Source organism: Hemibagrus wyckioides, linkage group LG07 (assembly GCF_019097595.1).
Source record: "Hemibagrus wyckioides isolate EC202008001 linkage group LG07, SWU_Hwy_1.0, whole genome shotgun sequence".
NCBI lineage: Eukaryota > Metazoa > Chordata > Actinopteri > Siluriformes > Bagridae > Hemibagrus > Hemibagrus wyckioides.
The window spans coordinates 16443603-16458468 of NC_080716.1; the positions used below are offsets into that span (position 1 = coordinate 16443603).

The window sequence follows — 14866 nt, forward strand, 5'->3', positions numbered from 1 at the left end:
GCTTTTTTTTTGGGTCATTACTGTAACCGCTTTCAGTTTTGCATTCAGGTAGTGAAAACCATGCTCAGTTGGGTTGAGGTTAGGTGCCATCAGGTGCAGTATGTTTTGGGTCATCATCTCATCAATATTTGACTGAAACTGAGCAGAAAGTAAGTCCAGCTCTATACACTTCAGAATTAATCCTTCTAGTTCTATTAGCAGTCAAATCACCAATAATCACCAGTGTCCAAGTTCCATTGTCAGTCCAACATGCTCATACCATCACACTGCATCCACCAGCTAATGCATTATGCTCTAGATCATGAGCTACTCCTTTCCTTCTCCATTCTCTTCTCTACAGGAGTTGATCGTTTCCAGTGATTTGCATCTTGATGTAAAACCTCTTTATGTACGTTCATGACAGCGTCTCTCGATTTCAGAAAGCTGTGTCACAGTCTAAATATTTTTATTTTATTTATAGATTTCTGTATTTTGTAGAGTTTGGTGTATTACAGATGGCAGGAAGCATATTTTGTCTTGTACATCCTGATTTCTTTAAAACTTTCACACTGCATATATTGGATTAAATTATATAGGCTAATAGCTTACTAGTTTAAATTGCTTATCAGTGTAAATTAATAAAATATTGCTCTAATTATCCCATGTTATTTATTATTCTATCTTAGGAAAAAAGTGTTCTTCAGTTGTTATTTTTCTCTTTAAAAGTTTTTTTTACTTGCTCATAGTGTACGTGTGACCTTTCAGCGACCTAAAACAGCATGTACATTCCCAAATCTCACACATACACAGAAGCACAACGTCACACACACCCTTGTGGCCCAGAGCCAAAATGCAGTGTGCAGTCCTGTGTGTATGTGTGTGTGTGCGAGAGAGATGAAGAACTGAAAGAAGAAGAAAGGAAAATGAATTACGTTAACCTGAAATGTATGTGGTTTTGTTGTCATCTCTTTAGGACCTGCTCAGAACAATTGGAAAGAACAACTGGCCTTGTTAAGTGCACACAGCCTGTTTTCTAGTTACTTTAGAGTGTACAAAGTAACACATTTTTGCCCATGCTACTTACTAAATGTATCTACAACAGTACAAGTATGATTAATTTTCAACTACAACAGTGGTTTGAGCATATTATTGTTTGTACACTAAGAACATTTTCCAGACCTGCTGGTTTGACTCTCATGTGGGTGGTTCTGCTTGTTTACAGTTGCTGTGTGTTTCCACATGCTGACATGAGTGTTTTAATAACAAATGTGTGCTTACTAAATAATTACTTGTTTGAATACACACTTCAGCAGCAGCAGACAGACAGACAGTTATATTTCCTGCAATCTGTGTCAACTCATATTATTATTATTATTATTATTGTTATTATTATTAATTAATTTATTTTATTTTTTGTCATAAACAATACTGCCACTTATCACTGTTTTAAAGGGAAGTGAGAATTCTAAAAGTCTCCTGAAATTTTATTTATTTATTTTTTATGTGAATTGACATTATGTTTACATATGTCAATATCTTACATTACATGGAAGTTATTTATTTATTTATTTATTTATTTATTTATTTTCTTTCTTTCTTTCTTTCTTTCTTTCTTTCTTTCTTTCTTTCTTTCTTTCTTTCTTTCTTTCTTTTTTTCAAATTAATTTACACCACACAGTAGTGAAGTGTATTAACCAATATTTCAGTATACTGAAAGTGTAATGTTCAACAAGATAGGTTGGAGAAACCTCCTTGCTGCTATAATCGAGAAACTTCCATATAAGGAAAATACCAAGGAACCGTAATTAGCATATTTGTGTGAGAGGATGCACATGAGCACATCTGTCATGTGACTCAGTCTCTTAAGACTGCCGGTGTCATGCTAAACCTTTACCACAAATATGTTTAATATTGCAACACATTAACTCTTAATATCCCAACAAATTCCATTTGTGTAGCTTCACATGGACACAGTGAAACAACAATGACTCAACAATAGGAGTAATGACCTAAAAATTAACCTTTTCACTATTTTTATCAGGATTAGGAAATTTTAGTAAGCCAAATAGATATTTGTAGGATTACTATGGTCTGGGAGGATATGTGGACATCTGGGGGGCTAATGCAACCAGTCTGATCCTTAAGAAGGAAATTTGTAGGGATTATAATGGGAGAGTATTTATTTGGTTTTCACACAGATGAAGTTGTAAGAGAAGCAGGTACTTCTGAAATCCACCCCTCAACCTCACCTTAACCATAACATTTCATAAGAGTTTGTTGTTGTGAAACCATGATGATAGAGATAAAAAAACAACAACAACATAATAGTACATGTATCATAACAGGTTATAATAATATTCATTATGAAATTTAATGAAAACATTTACATATGAATATATGAAGTGGGGAAAAAAAGCTTTAATCCGACAAAGGTTATTTTGGTCGGCTACAAAAAAAGTAGCCACAATGGCTGAAATATCTAATCTTGCTAGCATTAGTAAGAAAAACAAAGAGGCAGTAGAGAACATTATGTCATAGACTAATCAGGAAAAGGAGGCAACTTCCTGTGTTGCACGAGGTTGCCTCAGTCGCTGTCTCTGGTTACTGGTTACATATACTGGTCTGGAGTCTGTTTTTCACTTAAGCATAATGTGCTATTATCTGTGATAAAGCTGACCTTAGATCAGCCTCCTGAATTTTTACCTACATTCTCTCAATGAACGACAAATCAAAAGTGATTCAAAAATAAACATTACATCATACTCACTAAGATTTAAAAAAAAACACAATCATTATTGCAGATTATTTTCTCAAATGGCAGTTTATAAGAACAATTGAAATTAAAAGTTTTACAAATAAATAAAATAAATATCTCTATATAAATAACAATCCCTTTCTAAAGTCATATATATATATATATATATATATATATATATATATATATATATATATATATATATATAGCTTAAAAGAGAAATACATCTGTGATCATACCTAAAGATCTCAATTTATAATGGTGTTCATTTAGGATCAGCTCACTCCAGCCCTGTGACTGATTTGTCATGCAACCAAACATGTCCTATGATCAGCATCCTTTACTATTAAACTTGCATTCAGTTTAATCTGGCTCTATGGGATTAGGTTACCCATCAGCATACTGGGTCAAATTCCCATGAAGTTTCCTAAAACTTCATCTGCCAGTTTTTTTTTGTGTTGAGCATAAAAGGAACAGTGCAGGCCATGACACTGAGGATTTCCATCTGAATTTTTTTCCAGTTTTTTTCTTAAGTCTTAAGGACAATTAACAGAAGCAATAGCGGTTGGTATTTTACTAGCTATTGTAAGCACTATAAATTATACTGTAAAATAGCTTTTCCTTTTTGGATTTGTGCTTATGCTCCTTTTAATAGTCTTTCTTTTATTTTTTATTTTTTTTATAAAATCTGCAGACTAAACAAGACTAAAATGCTTGGATAATGGCTGTAATGCCCTACTTATGGTGTTTAGTCAGGAAGTGTAGTCTAAAATAACCAGCCTTTTCCTGAAATACAAACAGGTGAAACAGGTTGGTTTCCAAACAGTGTTGAGCTAAAGTTCTCAGTGTGAGCTTTTGGGGGTATATCTTTTTCCACTTACATTGTTATAGTGATGGAAATCACAACATATTATCTGTATTATCTATTAAGTTGTTATATTAGTGCACTTTTATAGATATTAGCCTGTTTGACTGGTCAACTGATCTATGAATCCATAATAATGTCAGCATAAAATCTGACAAGAAATATGCAAAATATTGTTTTTATTTGTTTTATTTACATATTTAACAATGAGCCTAATATGTAAACAGTCTTCAGAGTCATCATGCAGAATTGAGCAAAAAAACAAACAAAAAAAAAAAACCACCTCTGTTTATAAATGAGGTTAAATAAGGAAAATGCCCAGATTAATTGGAAGATATTGAAACTCATATAATCACTACCAGCAGAAAGACATCTCAGCATGCACACAACACAAGCCCTTCAGATGGATGAGCTACAACAGACCACATTGTGTCCCACTCCTGTCAGACATGAACAAGAACCTGAGGCCATCATTGGCACATCCATACCAAGTTACAGAGATCACTTTGTTTTTTTAGATTTTTTAAGATATTTTTCTTTGTATGATGTGAACATTAAGTGAATCTTCTGACCTGTGACTGTATGATTTTATGTACCGTGCTGCTGCCACATGATTGATGAACTGAATAACTGCATAAATGAGCAGGTGTACATGTGTTTCTAATGAAATAGACAGACCAGAGTGTATAATAAAAGTAAAGATCGAATAAGTGCGAAAGGGTTAACAAAAAAAAAGAGTTATAAAGGTCAATGTAACTGGGCCGTGGCACATGAATGTAGGGCTACTGAGTCTCTGCTGACTAAAAACCGTTGTACTCGTTTGTCTTGTGCGCATGCGCAGTCTCAGTGCGTCACGCCTGGAAAATGAACGGTTTCGAACCAACGTCACGTCGCAGCAGGAGGCGTGAGCTGTAGCTCCTCGGTACTTAAACACTGGACTATTAAAGGCGACTAAAGGCCGTTTCGAGAGAAAAACTAGTGTGTATGTGGAATGACGGTGTAGCTCCACTTATTTCCTCCCCGCCCTGCCCCTGCCTGTGTGTGTGTGTGTGTGAGGTGGCGCTGTACAGTGAATGCGCACGCACGGCTATATTTAGCCCTAAGACATCAGCACAGGCACTGTGGGCTATTTTCAATCCCAAACCCCACACACTCCACCACACAGTTAATACATACAGTGTTATTTAAAGCTGTCTAATAAATGAACACCTGAGCTGATTTCATCATAGTGTGTGTTGCTCATTGTTCTCACTGTTTTTAAGACGTCTTCGGAAAAGTAATGGTAATGGTGGTTGTTGATAGTTTTGTAATGGTTATTAATGGCATTTTGTGCTGGGCTTGTGGTTGATATCAGTGTAAAGGGCAGTAATGGTTTAACAGGTGACATGAGTAATTGAGGATGGGTTTGATGGTTTTCTAACAGGATCCACAGGTCATAAAGGAGCCTGCAGCTCAGGGTCATTGAATCTGACGGTAAATGGCTTAGTTAGAAATTAGTCCTACAATTCAGGCTTTCAATACATTCATGGTTATCTAGACAAAACTATTAAATATTCCTATCAAATCAGTTAATGAAACACTGAATATAATCCAGACCTGTAACTGAGCCAACATTGAGCTGATTCTTAGAAACTATTAGAACCAGGTGGGAGAATGTTTAATGTAAAGCACTTGCTTGTTCCCTTTAGGAAGTGAAACAACAACAACAACAACAACAACAACCCCAAATGGGTTTAAAGCAGTGTGCTGCAATGTGATTAACTTGAGCTTAAGTGCTAAGACTCCCCTTGTGTGTATGTATGCCTCACTGTTTTGTAAAACTTCATTACTTTGCCTTGAAGGGCACAATTTTTGAGGTATTTATTTCTGGGCACAGGGTCAAAGTTGGCTCTATGTGCGTCATTACTGTTTAAAGGGGGAAAACATTCTTCCCCAAGTCTCAGATATGGATGTGTGTGGGTGTGTCTCTCAGACTCCTCCAACAAATCTGTTGGGACTTTCCCGTCTGCTTTCTTGAATTTTCTAACATAACTAACCTGCCCATTAAACACAGCCAACTTTAGACTCTACTAATAGTGGATACCTCATTTGATCATTTATTCAGTAAAAATGAAACTTCAGTCTTTCTGTCATTATCAGTTTTGACATTTGAACTTACAACAGGATTTGCTGTCCAAAAAGCCCCAAAGATATATATATTTTCAGTCATCCTTGACTAACTTATAGCCTAGCTCTATTTTGAATCCCCAAAGTAGACATATATTAGGCTTACACTGATCAGGCATAACATTCTGAGCAGTGACAGGTGAAGCGAATAACACTGATTATCTCCTCATCATGGCACCTGTTAGTGGGTGGGATATATCAGGCAGCAAGTGAACATTTTGTCCTCAAAGTTGATGTTACAAGCAGGAAAAATAGGCAAGTTTAAGGATTTGAGTTTGACAAGGACCAAATTGTGATGGCTAGACGACTGGATCAGAGCATCTCCAAAACTGCAGCTCTTGAGGGGTGTTCCCAGTCTGCAGTGGTCAGTATCTATTGAAAGTGGTCCACGGAAGGAACAGTGGTGAACCGGCGACAGGGTCATGGGTGGCCAAGGCTCATTGATGTATGTGGTGAGCAAAGGCTGGCCCGTGTGGTCCGATCCAACAGACAAGCTACTGTTGCTCAAATTGCATAAGAAGTTAATGCTGGTTCTGATAGAATGGTGTCAGAATACACAGTGCATGATGGGTCAGGGCTGTTTTGGCAGCAAAAGGGGTGACCGACACAATATTAGGCAGGTGATCATAATGTTATGCCTGGTCGGTGTATAATTTTGCCTCCTGTTTATAGATTACACTGTAGTGTAGCCTAATATAGCCTATTACGATAAGCTTATATGACATTAGAGTCCAGAAACATACATTAAGGATTAGGAAAGGAGTTTCGCCGGTGTGTAAAACTCTACTTGACTTTGTGCATTTGTTATACCAATTGTAAAAGTCACTGAGGCCACTACATCCGCCATGTTGAGAAGGTCAAATTCGGTAGGCAGTACAAATCAATCCAGAAGTACTCGGGATCAATTTTGTGGTAAAATAAATCGGTTTTAATCGGTTTTGTTAAACTCAGAATTTTTTTCCCTATCACAGGAAAGGTAAATGTGTCTGTGGAACTCAAAAAAGTCACGCTCAGAAATATTCAAGTCAACGAAAGAACCAATAAGGAACCGTGACCTTCACATGATGGCGGCGTTGTTGACTGGTCACGTTTAGCCCAAGGAAAGCTCTATCGTTTTCATGTCACTTGCTTTAACGTCTAAATTTGTTATAAGGTAAAGATCTGTGTATGTTTGACTTTTGTCAGTGGTTTTATAACTCAGATTAAAATGGACTTCACGATCCGCGCCGCCACTCTTGAGGACTGTAAGGACATCAGGCGCATGATGTCAGTAAGTGAGTGATTCATATTTCACTGTAAATTAAACACGTTTATTTATTTTTTTTCTTTTTCTTTAAAGGATAGTTCAGTTTTATGCTGTAACAGGAAACATATTTGATTTGATATTTGAAGGTGTTTCGCTGATAAGCAGCTGTTCCTGTATTAATGTGATGCTCTCACACTGACTGTGCGTCTGCCCTGGCTCTGTGTTGCAGTTTATTTTTAGTCAATCCGAGAATCCGTGGAGTTAAAAAGTTCCCTGACTGAAAAATAAATTCTGAGAACAGACCAGAGTGATCAGTGACTCCAAAAACAGCCTAAGTTAAACTTACACTATATTGGCAAAAGTTTTGGGACACTCCTCTAAATCATTGAATTCAGGTGTTTTTCAGGGGCGGGGCTGGGCTTTAGGGTACAGTTTGGGGATGACCCCTTCCTGTTCCAACATGACTGTACACCAGTGCACAAAGCTTCTGACCTCAACACGATAGAACATCTTTTGGATGTATTAGAGAGGAGACTGTGACTGGGACGTCTGCCTTTAGATGCACATGAATGTAATATGTTGGCCCGCCCTTTGCAGCTATAACAGCTTCAACACTTCTGGAAACACTTTTCACAAAGTTTAGGAGTGTGTTTATGGGAATTTTTGACCATTCATTTAGAAGCACATTTGTGAGGACAGGCACTGATGTTGGACGAGAAGGCCTGGATCGCAGTCTCTAATTTATCCCAAGGTGTTCTATTGGGTTGAGGTCAGGACTCTGTGCAGGCCAGCCAAGTTCCTCCACACCAAACTTGCTTTCTACAAAACATTTTAAAGAGATTAAACTCTAGTTCTTACACTATTATACTATACACTATTACACTAACTCTATAGTTATTACACTGTACTTCTTTTCAGTTATAATTAACCATGGCCCATGGTAAAATATGAATACACTGTAGTTCTGCATGAAGACAAAAAGCAGTAATTACCACTGTGCTTTGTACTTTCATCCATACATCAGTGATTTGTCATTGCTGTCGATGTGAAATGTCTGTCAGTAATCCATCCTTAAAAAATAAACTTGACTCCCACCTACATTTGTGTAGTTATTTTTTGTTCAGGCCATGCATGAGGTGTGAATGTTTGGAGGCCTTCACATTTAGAAGATAGCTGACATATTTATGTATAAAAGCAATGTGACGATAACCTTCTGTTCAAGTTTTTACAGTCAGTCCTCAGAGCATCACACCTTGCTGCTAACATACTTTTCTTTTTAGAGTAACACATAGAACAAAGTGCCTGGAGAACTGACTAGGGAGATCTGCACAGCATCTTAACAATGGACATTGACTCAACAGATGAGAGTAAATGAATGTAACTGATTCTATCACAATATGGTCCATTGTGGTGTTATGTATAAATAGTTACTGTATGAATGAAGTACAAGGTGTAGTTAAATACTTAATGAGAACTGCTCTTGAGTTTCATGGTCTTTGAAAATATATTTGATACACCATTTGTGTACTGTGCCTTTGTTTCAGCTATAAAAAATAGAAAATTAAAGTCAGTGAATCAATATTAGATTCAGTTGTGTATTATAATAAATGTAAAATGTAGAACACAGGAAATAAAACATTCCATTTTTTTTGCCTTTATTAGCCCCTTCTGGGGGAATGGAGAACATTTCAAACTACACAGGGCAGCTGATCCCCAGAACTGCAGTAAAAAAACAAACAAAATAAACCAAATATGTATTAGTACACAGCAACGTGTATACAACAGTGAACCATTTATTCATTTATTTTGTTTCTAGGAGCTGGCAGAATATGAGAGTCACAGATCAGGTCACAGTTACACAAAAAGGTATATTAAGCTCTTAAACTCTTGTTGTATAGTAGCAACCTACATATAATTGATCACATTAGTGGTGTGTCATTAATGAATTTCTGTTTATTCCTCACTGTAGACCTTGAGCAGGATGGGTTTTCTAAAAACCCATTTTTCCATGCGATAATCGCTGAGGTTCCTGAACAGCACAAGTCCAAAGATGGTGAGACGCCGGCAATGTGATCAAAAACGCTGTCCAGGCCCTGTCAGTGTTAGTATTCAGATACAGTACTTAACAGTAATACCTGATTTCATCATCACTGATGTTGCTTGTTGTTTGTGTTTGTTTACTCACTAACATATTACCTATCTATTTACTTACTTACTTACTTAGATAAAGTGGATATAAATCTGCAGGTTGTTGTGATGGAATAAAAAGGAACCTTAAAATTAAGATGAATCACATCAGATCATTTTCTGCCATTAGGAAATAGGTCCTTTTAGGAAATAAAAGAAAAAACCTTAAAGTTACATAGTAACATTGTACCTGTAAAGGGTGACCTAGATGTACATTAGAAATTAAGATAAGATAAGATAAACCTTTATTTGTCCCACAGTGGGGAAATTTCCATGGTACAGCAGCAAGAAAAAAGAAAAAATGTGCAAATATGAAGCAGAGATTAAAAAATCGATATATATACAGAAGAAAATAAAATAATTTCACAAACAATTTGTACTAGGTTATTGCACATCTTAAATTGTTGTTATTGCACAAAAAGTTAAATTATTGTAATTGTACAGTTTATAAAAAATATCACACACAACAATGTGTATTATGGTGACAGGTTATTTCACAGTTATAACACAGTATAAAAATCAGTATGAACAGTGTGTATTATGACGACTGGTTCACTGGGAGCAGCTCTGATTGTAAAGTCTAATAGCAGTACGAAGAAAAGACCTTCTCTATCGCTCGTTCAGACACTTGTATGTAACATGGATGTAACAGTCTGTCACTGAAGGAGCTGCTCAGAGATGTAACTGTGTCATACAGGGGGTGCGCGTCTTTCTTCAGCAAGGATGTATTGTGTCCAGGGGCATCCCCAGGACTGAGCTGGCCTTCCTGATTAGCTTGTCCAGTCTCTTCTTTACACGTACATATTGATACTTATATTGAGACTTATTCTTACAATGAAATTTTATTTCTTTTATGTGAATGGAATAAAAAATTCCAGTCATTTCAGAATGTGTTTGTGTATGTCTGTTTCAGGTCATACAAAAATAGGTTTTTCCATGTACGTCTACACTTATAGCTCATGGAAAGGCTGAGCTGTTTACATGGAGGACTTGTACGTGATGCCAGAGTTCAGAGGTAATTATGGTGCTTTTATTTGACACCAGCTTTAAAACAATAATTCAGATTTTCTAACATAACATGTACACTAATTGTATAATTAATTAACCTAATATTATTGATTAAAAATTACATTTTTACATTTAAATATTAATAATATAAGAATAAATATTTAACTTCTGGGGAAACCTTTAAAGTTTCTATGTAAAGCCCTACAGCAAACGTTTTCTCCTTCAGAACAGGTTGAAAGTTGAACCCTTTTAAACACACAAACATCCCCTGAGGTAGCTTTTATCTAAGTGTCTGTATAGTGCCTGTAGCATATGATCATTCTTCATAGGAGAATAATTCTGATGCATTGCCCTGTACTGAGAAAACACCTAAAACTGAAACATGTTTATAATGGAAGCCCTTTTCGTAATTAATTAATTTCATCTTCATGTCTGCATCTCTTTCAGGAAAGAGCATTGGCAAGGCACTGATGAGCAAAGTTGCACAGGTTAGGGATGTATTAATGTTTTCTAAAAGTTCAGTATTCAGAAACTGGTTAAGTAAAACCATCTGTAGCATCTTTTAACTGAAATATTTTTCCATTTTGGAATGTGTCATGTAAATTTTGTGTTAATGTTGATTTTGGGTCATGGCTATAACAGCTGGGACGAGCTGCTGGCTGCACTCAGCTCAATTTTACGGTGCTGAACTGGAACAAGACAGCGCTGGACTTCTACCTGAATCAGGGTTCCACGGACGTGACCTCTAACCTGGGTTATCACTACATGTACTGTCATGGGGATGCCTTTCAAAAGTTGGCTGATAAAGAGTTCTAAATTTCATTTTATTCTTTCTATCCCTAACTAAAATATAGTTCAGTAAGCTATAGGTTCTTCCTCCAGCACTGATGGAAGTGAAATGTGAAACTTGACTTTGTGTGTTGTGTGTAGACAATTCTGTGTCTTCGTTGTAAAGTGTCTGTTGTTCAGGGGACGATAACCACAGGATATTATTACATATTCTTAAGATGATAAAAAATAGTACTATTTCTTTTTAGTAGATTATCATGTGGTATGGTAATGTTAATGTCATCCAGTGTGATACAAGTGTGGCAGCATGCTAAAATCCTTCACAGGTTCAAATTTGTTCATTTTCCTGAGCTGTAATATATTTCCATATTGGAATTATCAGAAGTAAAATAGTATATAAGTATAGCCTGGTTAACCCCAAAACTGTAGGGTGAAGGGGAAAGTTTACATTTATAAATGAATTATCATTTACATGATTTCCAACATCATCCACATCAGTCTCTGTCTGTTACATTAGCTCAGGAATTTTCCACATTTAAACACCAGCCTCATCTTTATCTGATCACTTGACTAATCTCTGTTTGCTCTCACATCAGTTGGGCTGCCACATATATCATAAATGTTTACAAAAATAAAACCACAGTCTGTGGCAGTGTATATTTATTTATCTATTTGTAATGCAAAATTACAAGAGCAATGTGTGATATGCGTGTGACATCCATTATCACACTGCTAAGTGGTCTCTGGACATGTTAGAGAAAATTGTTTCATACAATGTGAAGCAGTAAGATGAGTGAGAAATACACAATTAAAATAAAGACATGTAAAATGCACTTTATCCAAATGTCTGTTTAGATCATTGTGTGTAAATGGGAACAGGATTGTACTTTGCTCTAGTGGACTATTTATGCTTTCCTCTTAGAAAAGTCTGTTATGAAAGATACCCGTGTTGTATTTTATAGTGCATGCCAAACAGCTGGGAAAAATAAGCATAGATTTGCTTAAGAGATTTGAAGGATATTCTAAAGTTCAGCTTGTACCTAATCCTTCTACCGTTTCAGAAGATCACGTGTATATTTAGTGAGTGAGGCACATCTCTGTTCAAGTTTCTTCTTATGACCCATACCTGTTACCCCATCAGCACTTAACTGCTAATAAAGCTTAAAGCATTTAACACTGTTTTGATGATCTGCTGTACATATTACTTGTGTTTCTGACTGGATGATTCTGGTTCAAGGCAAAATTATTCCTAGCAGGCATGAATACAATAAACAATATTGTCAGTGCTGCTCAGTGTGAATCAACACAGAGGAGACATGCAGAGACATAAAGAAATAAAGGTGGCAGTGTTCAATTTTATTTAAAAGAAAAAAAAGGGAAAAAATGCTGCCACCTTGCGGTTGAGGAAAAATTAAGTCAAGTCAAAAAGCTTTTATTGTCATTTCAACCATATGCCATATGATGAGGCATAACATTATGAACACTGACAGGTGAGATGAATAACACTGAGTATCTCCTCATCATGGCACCTGTTAGTGGGTGGGATATATTAGGTAACAAGTGAACATTCTGTCCTCAAAGTTGATGTGTTAGAAGCAGGAAAAATGGACAAGTGTAAGGATTTGAGCGAGTTTGAGTGTGTGTGTGTGTGTGTGTGTGAGTTTGGTACAGTTCAGTTCTGGATGTTGAGGAGCCTGATGGCTTGAGGAAAGAAAATGACACAGTCTGGTTGTGAGGGCCCGAATGCTTCGATACCTCTTTCCAGATGGCAGGAGGGTGAAGACTGTGTGTGAGGGGTGTGTGGGGTGTAGCATGTTGTGTAAATGTCCATGATAGAGAGAAGAGAGACTCCAATGATCTTCTCAGCTGTCCTCACTATCCGCTGAAGGGTCTTGCAATCCGAGACAGTGCAATTCCCAAATCAAGCAGAGATGCAGCTGCTCAGGATGCTCTCGATGGTCCTCCTTCGTAGGAAGTAAAGATGCTGCTGGGTTTCCTTACTGATGGAGCTTGTGATGAGTCACCAGGTGACCAGGTGAAAACTATAACTGCTTTGTATATACAATGAGGGAAAAAATTATTTGATCTGATTTTGATTTTGTACGTTTGCCCACTGACAAAGAAATGATCAGTCTGTAATTTTAATGGTAGGTTTATCTGAACAGTGAGAGACAGAATAACAACAAAAGAATCCAGAAAAACACATTTCAAAAAAGTTATACATTGATTTGCATTTTATTGAGTGAAATAAGTATTTGACCCCTTTGCAAAACATGACTTAGTACTTGGTGGCAAACCCTTGGTGGCAAACCCTTAGTACTTGGTGGTAAACCCTAGGTTGGCAATCACAGACGTCAGACATTTCTTGTAGTTGGCCACCAGGTTTGCACACATCTCACATCTCAAGGAATTTGGGCCCACTCCTCTTTGCAGATCCTCTCCAAGTCATTAAGGTTTTGTGGCTGACCCTTCAGCTCCCTCCACAGATTTTCTATGGGATTAAAGTCTGGAGACTGGCTAGGCCACTACAGGACCTTAATGTGCTTCTTTTTGAACCACTCCTTTGTTGCCTTGGCCGTGTGTTTTGGGACATTGTCAGGCTGGAATATTATACCCATTTTCAATGCCCTGGCTGAGGGAAGGATGGTGTACTTGCGGTCATAGGCAGCATTCCTCCTCCTCCAAACACGGCGAGTTGAGTTGATGCCAAAGAGCTGGATTTTGGTCTCATTTGACCACAACACTTTCACCCAGTCCTCCTCTGAATCATTCAGATGTTCACTGGCAAACTTCAGATGAGCCTGTACATGTGCTTTCTTTAGCAGGGGGACCTTGCGGGCACTACTAGATTTCAGTCTTTCATGGCGTAGTGTGTTACCAATTGTTTTCTTGGTGACTATGGTCCCAGCTGCCTTGAGATCATTGACAAAGTCCTCCAGTGTAATTCTGGGCTGATTCCTCGCCGTTCTCATGATCATTGAAACTCCATGAGGTGAGATCTTGCATGGAGCCCCAGACCGAGGAAGATTGACAGTCCTTTTGTGTTTCTTCCATTTTGGAATAATCGCACCAACTGTTGTCACCTTCTCACCAAGCTGCTTGGCGATGGTCTTGTAGCTCATTCCAGCCTTGTGTAGGTCTACAATCTTGTCCCTGACATCCATGGACAGCTCTTTGGTCTTGACCATGATGGAGAGTTTGGAATCTGATTGATTGCTTCCTTCTGTGGACAGGTGTCTTTCATACAGGTAAGGAGCTGAGATTAAGAGCACTCCCCGAGAGTGCTCCTACTGTAATCTCAGCTCCTTACCTGTATAAAAGACACCTGGGAGCCAGAAATCTTTCTGATTGATAGGGGATCAAATACTTATTTCACTCATTAAAATGCAAATCAATGTATAACTTTTCTGAAATGCGTTTTTCTGGATTTTCTTGTTGTTATTCTGTCTCTCACTGTTTAAATACACCTACCATTAAAATTACAGACTGATCATTTCTTTGTCAGTGGGCAAACGTACAAAATCAGCAGGGAATCAAATAATTTTTTCCCTCACTGTACACTTACTGAACAATTAAGAACACCTGTACTACACCTTCATGTAATTTTGCAATCAGCCAAAATACATTTGTCTCTCAGCATCACATGTTTCTGTGCAGTGCACACTGTGCCCTCTTTAAAAAAGTATGTGCATGATGCCCCTGCACTGGACCTCCAGGGAATTATTCACAGCATATAAGTGCACCTGAGAATTTTTACAGGAACTGTTTCTGAAATCTTTTCAACATGAACCAGAATCTCAAGTTTCTAGAAGTTATTCTGAGAGCAAACTAATAATCAGTCAGTATATATTTTTTCCTTTACCAGGTGGCA

The 14866-nt window shown here is 37.3% G+C and overlaps 1 pseudogene; it reads left to right on the forward strand.

Annotated features, from left to right (window-relative positions):
• Window positions 1-6629: 6629 nt before the first annotated feature.
• LOC131355459 (diamine acetyltransferase 1-like) lies at window positions 6630-12168 on the forward strand (annotated as a pseudogene).
• Window positions 12169-14866: the final 2698 nt, after the last annotated feature.